Here is a 9,205-nt window from a genome sequence, read left to right on the forward strand (position 1 = left end):
CTGTGAGGAGGTAAAAGCTTCCCTGTGCCGGGAAGGGTGTGGGGAATGTGAGAAGAGCTTCAGGCAGAGCTCAGCCTATAACTGGTGCCTCCAAAAACGGCGGTGCCAGATGCAGAGATCCATGGGGATGCAGAGATCCCCCTGCAGATCCATGGGGATGCAGAGATCCCCCCGCAGATCCATGGGGATGCAGAGATCCCCCTGCAGATCCATGGGGATGCAGAGATCCCCCTGCAGCCCCCGGAGCAGCCACGCTGGAGCACGGGGATGCCTGAGAGGAGGCTGTGACCCCGTGGCCAGAGGGGCCCTGCTGGAGCAGCCTGTCCTGGCAGGACTGACCCCGGGGCACAGTGACCCACGCTGCAGCACTTGGAGGGGGGCTGTGCCCCGTGGGATGGACTCAGCTTGGAGAAGTTCCTGGAGAAGTCTCCGGTTGGAGAGAACCCAGGGTGCAGCAGGGGAACGACTCCCGTCCCTGAGCAGAGGGAGAAGCCCCGGGGCATGAAGTGAGCACGGCCTCATTCCCTGTCTCCGGCACCGCCGGGGTAGGAGGTGCAGCTGGAAGGAGGGAGGCGTGGGGGAAGGCTGGAGTTAAGGCTCTTCACTCACTTCTCATTATCCTGCTCTGAGGTTTTGGAGTTTTCTGTCAGAAATCTCTCCCCTCGCCCACTCATCCACAGGGTTGGGGCAGTTTTCCCTTTTTGGGGGAAATCAAAGCGATTCCTTGATGCTCCTAATTAGAGGTAGCAGTAGTGAGGCTCCGGGGCTTCTCGCTGACCGGAGCCACAGAAGCCGCAGTGCTTCGGGAAAGCCGTGGCGGGAGGTGCGTAGAAGTTTGTGTTTTCAGCTCAATCCCCCTCGGGCCCGGGCCCGTTCCAGGGCTGTTCCTCATCTCCGGCTCTGCCCTCACGCAGCCCGGGGGGCCCTGAGAGCGCGGGGCGAGGCTGTGCCGTGTGCAGAGCCCGCCCCTGGCTGCGATTGGGCGACGGTGCCGTCAGTCACGGACGGCTGACCAATCCACTGAAATGTTCCTCATTTCAGTGGATTGGTCAGCAGGAAGGTCAGGAGCTGGAGCTGTCTGGTTGGTTATTCCCAGGGCAGTTTGTAATCTAATGGTGCCATTGAAATGAGAAATCGGTTCTGTGGCTCCTGACATGAATTGGTTTGGGTTCGCAGGGGCTGGTCCATGGTGTTATAGGATTTGTTCTGCTGGCCGTTCATCTTTTCTCCATTTTTGGCCACGCTCTCCAGCAAGGAGTGCATCAATTGATGCTTTTCTCTACTTAAATCATCAAATACTTGGATTCCCAACTGATTTCCCTGAACTTGTGGTAGCAAGAACATTTCAGTGCTCTAATACACCCTATATAACACTGACAGTGACAGCACATGTTGGAGTGGGCAGAGGGATGATTCCCCCCCATTTATTTATAGTGAAGTTTTCCCAACATTCTTCATTTGCTGTTTCCCTTTGCAGCTTCACCCGTTTCTGTTGCAGGGTCAGATATCCTCACCCTGGGCTCTGCCTTGAGCTGTGCAAATTCCATCAGTGCAAGCAGGCAGAGCTTGGGGTGAGGGGCAGAGGGAATCAGCCCAATTCCTGCCCCAGGCAAGAGATCCAGGTACATTGTCCAGGCTTTGCCCAGCAGTGTTCATTTGCATTTCTAAAGCTCCTCTGCAGGCTGCCTGGAATGAAGCTTCTCTTCCAGAGCATGACTCATATGCGCTCCACCCCAAAAGCCAGGGTTTGGGGTATTTTTAATTTTTGGGGGTTTTTTTGAAGAGTGTTCTATTAACGGTTTGTGAGTTAAAGGGTCACCTTTAAAGCTCTTCTAAACGCAGCCTGGAGGTAAACACCAGAAAACGCGGACCAAAATTTTGCCATCTCCACCAGCCAGGCAAACACACACTGAAAAAGAATCCAAAGCAATAAAGATATTTTCTACTTCTTCTGCCGAGAATCAAAACTGATTCTCACCCCCAAACCTAACTGACAATATGAAAGTAGGATTATTTAGAAAAAACATTCTCATGGTGTAATCTTATTCTAGGCAGCCCAGAGTGTGGGTGTGAGTGAGCCCCAGAGTGGAATTGTGCCGTGGTGCTCCCCAGCAGCTGTGGCAGTGCAGGCCCAGCCAGCGCTGAAGCTGCAGCAGTGGCAGCAAGGCTTGGCCGCAGTGGCTGGAGGTGCCAGGGGAGGGTGGCCAGGATTTCCGAGGGTTTGAGCAGAGGATCTGTGGGCAGGCCCAGGGGCTTGGCCCGCTGTGGAGCCCTGGCTGCTGCTGCGTTGCCTTCAGGGCAGGCTCAGTGGGGGCTCCCATGGTCCTGCTGCAGGCGGGAAGTGCAAATCTCCGGGGCTTCAGAGCCCCTGAGGCCAGGCTGAGGGGTCCCCCCCGTGTTCAGCTGTGCTGGCGGCTGTTTCTGGCCTCAGGGACACTTGGCATGGGCCCCTTGGCCACCAGTGGTGCTGCTTTGCACTCCTTAGGCAGGAGCCGATGTCCTGGCTGGGTGTTGGCACCAGCAAAGTGCCAGGGCAGGCTCTGTGCCAGCCCAGCTTCCTGGGGGAGAATATACCTTGATCTCTGATCCAGTGGTGTCTGAAGCAGTCAGAATTGCTTTTGCCGCCCTGTTAGGTGCCATGGTGTCAGCAGAAGATATTGAAGCCTTCCTGCTCAGGGCATTTCAGTGCCAGGCTCTTACAAGCACCCACAGCTCCTTGGGTTGAGCTGAGCATGGGGCGGTGACCTGCGCTTTGTCTGATTCCCCTTCCTTCCCTCCCCTGGAACAGGCTGTTGCTTTTAGACACCACTTGTCCTGGTTGCTTCAGAGTACTTTGGAGAGGCTCCAAATCTGATCTTCCCTATTTCCCTGGGGCTGCCCACACTTCTGGGTTCACTTCAGCATAGGCCTGGCCAGACATTTGACACAGAGGTACAACAGAACTGGCCTCTGTATCACCTTTTATAATATTAATTTGCGTTCCAAATTTAGCGATCAAATCCCTTCCCAGTAAATCATGATAGCAATTAGGAGCAAATAAAACTTCATGCATTTCAAATCCATCTCCCAGATCTACTAATAGTGGTTGAATAAAACCATACAGCTTTCCCACTTATGCCATGAATAATCAAAGACATTTTTGGCATTTCTCCCTCCCTTAGGTCTAAGATTCAGAGTGGATTGAGAGGCCCCTGTGTCCATCTGAAAATGCCTCCTCTCAATGCAGACCCACCTGAATGTTCTCAAGGGCTCCAGTGTGGAGGGTCCCTGGTGTGATGGGAGCTGGGTCAGCCCTGCCAATCCATGTCCATCAAGGGGTGGACTTGCTGGTCCTGAGGGTGCTGCTGTCTGTGCTTGCAGTGTCCTTGTGCCCTGCAGCTGGAGCCCTGATTCCTTGCCAGGGGCTGTTTGGGTGGGCTGTCCCCTGGTGAGGAGGGCAATGCCTCTGCCGGGTGCTTGTGGCCGAGCCCGTGCCCTGGGTGCTGGGGCCCCCTTGGGCCCTGGGGTTGATCCCTCAGGGGCTGTAGGAACTCTGCCCTGGCCTTTGCCTTCAGCTTGGTCTTTTTCTGCTTCCTTCTTGCATTCACCTGCTGGGCCTTTGTGCCCAAGTGCTGCAGGGCCTTCTTCTTCCCCTCCTGCAGCCCCCCTCAGTGCCTGTGGGTGTTTGTCTTGCTTTACAAGACAGGTGTCTGCTTGGGAAGGCAGAAAATTGTAGAGAGCTTTTTGGATAATTGGTTAGCTGAGAAAGGACATTCCGATGTGATACCGATGGATAAGGGTAAGAGAAACAAGCTGGGAACTGAGCAACCGGTGCCCAATTACTGACGAAGGTCACAGTGACCTTCTCTAAAACGGGAAGACGGGGGAGAAAATTGCTTGCCAGAAAATGTAGCTATCCCAAGGTAGAGAAATTAGAAGAATGTACACATAGAAGCAAAATAATTGTTAAGAGATAGAAGTAGGTGTGTTTGATCATAGTGTGCTTTAACCAATAATGAGCTCAGATTTTGCAATATGTATAAGCTTCATTAACACTAATATAAATATGTGTGGAGTTTCAATAAACTTCGAGATTTGCTATTCATCGCATATGGTGTGTCGCATCTCTCCCGCCGTTACGACAGAAAATGCCTCTCTTGGAATGGAGAATGCAAACCCCCTCCCTCTTAAGTTTTACAATAGTGAAATCAAGGGTCTCTCAGGCAAAGCTATGGGAATAGGAATACCAGTTCTTTACTAGTGTGCATAATAAAGCAAACAAACAACCACAGCTCCGGCAGTGACAACAAACAGAGCCCGGACCCAGTCGCGGCCTTTCGGCTGCGGCGCTTTCCCCTTGGGTGCAGTTCCGGGCACGGCCGGCAGGGGCGCTGGTGGCTCCCGCGGGGCAGGGCAGCGCATCCCTGCCATGGGAACCTCTCTTAATGGAAATAGAGCAATCCCTTCATCTAACTCTTTCACTTTTTTACCTTCTGTAGCCTTTCTCCTGTGTTTTGAGAAGGAATTTGGAGAGGGCTGCCTTTTAACTGAGCTCCTAGTGTTTAGATAAGGTGCTTCCTGTAGAGAGAGAGTTTTCCTGAACAGCTGGAGCTGTGGTTACCAAGGGGATGTAACTCGGAGCAGGCCGGGGTCAGGGGAGGATATCCCGGCGAGGCTCGGTGGGAGTGTGGGCAGGGTCTGCTGCCGGAATCGCCAGAGGGGGATCTTCCCGTGGAGACCGAGCCGGAGCGTGGGCAGCCCCCACATGGCTTATGGCGGCTGATCCGGCAGCTCCCGGCAGAGAAAAGGCAGGTGGGAGACCCCGGCAGCAGCAGCGGCGGTGCCCAGCGCAGCTGGCACGGGCAGGGCAGCCGGGGATGGGATGGCTGGGACCCGGCCTCGGTGCGGTCGGCGCGGTGACCTCGGCCCACGCGGCAGGACAGAGCAACCCCCATCTTCCCCAGCATGGCCGGCAGAGCGGCCGCGGGCCGGGCAGTGGGAGCAGGGCACACAAATTCACCGCCAGCGCCGGGGCAGGTGGAGCTGCCCTGGGCAGTGAGCCCGCACCTGGGATGGAAACCGGGGCAGGCGGAGCTGAGGCGGGCAGCGAGCCGGGACCCGGGACAGGCGCCTCGGCCGCGAACGGAGGGGGCAAGAGCTGCAGAGGATCCCACTCTCTTTCTGACTTTTCCTCTTGTTCCCCTCCCTTTCATTTCCCCTTGTTCTCTTCCTGTTTTGTCTAGGGGCTTTCTGATACTTTAAAGATTTTTATTCTCCTAAAATCTCCTGTCTAACCTATGACATATTCTCTTTCTTCTAGATTAAATGGGTTTTTTTACAAATAAATCCAGAGCCTAACAAATCTAAACTTCTGCTTAGATACTTTGAAATGGTCGACGAGCTAACTCACGACCTCCTAATGTTGTTTTTCTCATCACCTTTTTATTTATCCTTTGGCAAATTAAGCATCTTTCAGTAACTTGCTTTGCTACTCCAAAAATCCCAGTGAACCCATAGTTCCTTAGAAAATGATCACACAAAGCTTGAGTACCCCAGTGGGTTTTCTGATGCATGTCTTCTAATATTTTCCTAGTAAGCACATTTTACTAAGTAATTGTCTTCCATCAAGAAGTTTCCATTTCCCTGATTTATCTTGTTCACTTCCTGTCTTGTTTCATTCTTTTTTCTCGCCTTCCCTAAACTTTGGAATTTCCAGTTTTTCCTCGTTTGGAGTTAATATTAACATAACTCACTCAGCTCCACTTTCTGCTGTATCCTTGGCTTCGTCATCTGCCAAATTATTTCCTCTTATTTCTGGGGTCTTTCCCTTTTGGGGTTCCTTAATATGTACTATAGCTATGTCTTTTAGGTAATTTTAATGCCTCTAAAACCTCTGAAATAAGTTCCTCATGTACTAAACCTTTTCCTCTTGAATTAAGTAATCTTTTTCCTTTCCAAATTTTTAAAGGTATGTACTACGCTAAAGGCATACCTTCAATCAGTAGATATGGTTCCTTTATTTTGTGTTAAATATTCTAGTGCTCTTTTTAAAGTATATAATTCACGAGTTTGAGCTTACTAGTTTAAGGTTAATTTCCCTTTTTCCATAGTTTGCATGTTTTTCCCATCAACTACTACATACCCTGTACTTTCTCATTTTGCAAGGAGTTGTATCTCTGTTACCTAACATAACTCCCAAAGGGCTATGTTTTTTTCTTTTTTTTTCCCTGTAATCCAACTTACTGGTTTTCTGTCTCATTTTTCAAGATCTTATCTATTCATCATCTGCCTCTGTTTTTCACTTTCACTAACAACCTAAATACCACTTTTCTTTCAACTACACACTTAAAAATAAAAAACCTTTTCTCACACTGCTTTCAGTGCAATCCACCTCTCTCCAAGGAGATATAGTGAAGCTTAAAATGCACAATCTACATTACATATACTTTGATTTGTCTACATTCCCTCGCTTCTATTTCTCATTCACTTCCACACATTCTTTCACACGCTCAGGACACAAAGTGGATCCCTGTTGACAGAGAATCGCGGGTCCCTGTGGCCCCCTCCCCTTGGCGTTGGCCTCTGGGTCTCAGTATCTCCCGGCCTCCTGGGAGGGCCCTGACTCTGCTGCCTCCGGTGCCCGTTCACCTGTGAGGCTGATTTGTGTCACTCACACTCTTCAGCTACGGCCCCCTCACAGGCCCGGGGGGACAATGGCCCGTTTGCAGTCACACACATGCTCTGTCACAGCCCCCACCCACCCAAGGGACAATGGCTTATTTGTGGGTCACACACACCTCTTTCCACAGCCCCCCCTTCCCACCTGCCCGGGAAGCTGAGGCTGATTTTGTGTGTGACTCACTCTCACACACAAACAAGACAACAATAAGGTACCTTTTACATTCACATCACCTATTACAAGTTTAGGTGTTTCCGGCCAGTCCTGGTGCTATTGGATTTTCCTCAACCCAGCTGTGTTGGCCAACCCCAGATGCTCTTGGGTGTAGGAGCGTCGGGGGGTAGGACGGTCGGGATGGACGGAGACGAGAGATCTCTGCAGCCAGGCCCTGGAACTTGCGGTTTATTGCAAAGGGCCCGGGTGCAGGGCCCTGCTTGGAGCTGCCAGGCACAGCTGGAGCAGGCCCGAGAGAAGAGAGGGGTAGAGAGGATGAGAGGGTGAGAGAGTAAAACGTAAGAGAGCAAAAGCGTAAGAGAGTAAGGTTCCCATTACAATTCAATAAATCTTCTGTGTTGAATATTCTATTTCTCAACAGCTAATCTAGTACAAGATGCACGTCCTATAGCATTTACACACAGCCTATAAGAATCATTACATTACCACACTGTGTTACATTTTAAACCGTAAAAACTCCTCTTTGGACCCCTTCTGCCAAGCTGGCAGGATCTGCTCTGACCCTCGGATCTGTCTGCAAGCAGTGGGAATTGTTCTATCAAAAGGGGATTACCTTCAGCCAGCCACACCATTGTTTTCCAGTTGTTCAGGAACTGAGGTATCTCAAAGCTTGCTTTGATTTCAATCTTGCTTATAATTTCTATATTGTCAAAATCTTTTGCCAGACAATCATATTTATAAGGCTTTCCTGTTTCATCTTCCCCAACACTTGGGCATTTTTTTATTTCTCAATCCACCTGTGTTGTCCAATCCCAGATGCTCTTGAGCATATCCTCAATCCAGCAGAATTTTGGTTAACCCTGAATGCTCTTGGAATATTAATCCCTCAGCCCAGCAGGTTTCAATTCTGGATGATCTTGGGCACTCTTATCCCTCAACCCAGCAGGTTTTTAGGAGCCCCTTTTGTCCCATTTCCTAGTGGATTGGGCTAGGAAACTCCTCTGCTCCCTTCCTCCGAGGGGTCCAGCCCCTCTCTGAGACCCAGTCCCAGTTACCCCGGGGGATTCTCTCACTCCTTTTAACATTCACTTTGTCTCTTTACTGGCCACTTACCGCGGAAAGTCAGAAACGCAGCATGGGAGACTCCAGCACTCACTTGGCAGGTCTGGCACAACCAGCCCGCCTCTCATTCACTCACATTCATCCCCCCTGAGAAATACTTACCAATCCCTTTTCCTTCCCATGTTCTTCGTGCACATTACTACTCTTAGGGGGCCAATTGCCATGGTTGTAGGGAGCCTTTTTCCCTTGTCTTTGTTTTATTGTCTCCTTTTGTCCACCATAACCTGCGTCTGCCGGTCACCCCAGGGCAAACAGAGCGAGGCTGCCGAAGAGGGCAGGGGGCACCTTCCCCACTCTGACTCTCCTGAAGCACCGGCAGTGAGGTGTTGGTAACCATCCTCTGCTACCAAATTGTGAAAAACGCCAATCACTTGTTTTTAAAATTTTAAAAGTTTAATAGTAATAAAATAATTATCATAATAGTAATACTATTAGAGTAATAAAAATTTGGACAATTTGAATTAGGACAATATGAGACAACAAATACAAAGTGTTATGGAGTCCAGGTACCTTTTTCTGGGCAGCACAAGCCCTAAAAAGGACACCTGTTAACAAAGGATTAACCCTTAAAAACAATAGCCTGTTGCATATTCGTACACTTCATACATGATGCATAAATTCCATTCAAACGTGGGATTCTAGTCAGTGCCACCTTCTTCCTCTGAATCCTAACAGCGCCTTCGAGGCGGGAAGAAGTTCATCTGATAAGAGGGCAATAAATTCTTTTTCTCTGAATGATTTAGGTTTCCTGGGGCTGCTATCTCACTGCAAGTCCTTTCTTTAAAGAAAGTCTCTTACCAAACATAGTTTCTATTTTAATATTTTGTAATATTAAATATAATATAAAAACTGTATTTAATCCACTTCTTAAGAGAATTAATACAGCATTAGTTTCTAACACAAGATGTATAATATTCATTTTCATATTTGTGAAAACCCAATCACAAAATATGCACTTTTCATAATTATAATCCCACTTACTTCCAGTCTCTCCCAGCATGGTCCCAGCTGCCGCCAGCATGGTTCCAGTTGCTTCCTCAATCAACTCAGTGAGTCCCAGTATGATGCCATTTGCTCCCAGTTGCTCCCAGTCAGGCCCAGTATGGGGGATGCTGTGCAGGGTGTGCTCACTGTGACACTCAGTCACTCCCAGTATTAGTCCAATCACTCCCAGTATGATCCAGATATGAGCCCAGTGTGCTCCCAGTCTCTACCAGAATAAACCAGTTTTGCGCTACATGGTTCCAGTTG

This window comes from Agelaius tricolor, unplaced genomic scaffold, assembly GCF_023055355.1.
Source record: "Agelaius tricolor isolate 1412-34295 unplaced genomic scaffold, bAgeTri1.0.p SCAF_84, whole genome shotgun sequence".
NCBI classification, from domain to species: domain Eukaryota; kingdom Metazoa; phylum Chordata; class Aves; order Passeriformes; family Icteridae; genus Agelaius; species Agelaius tricolor.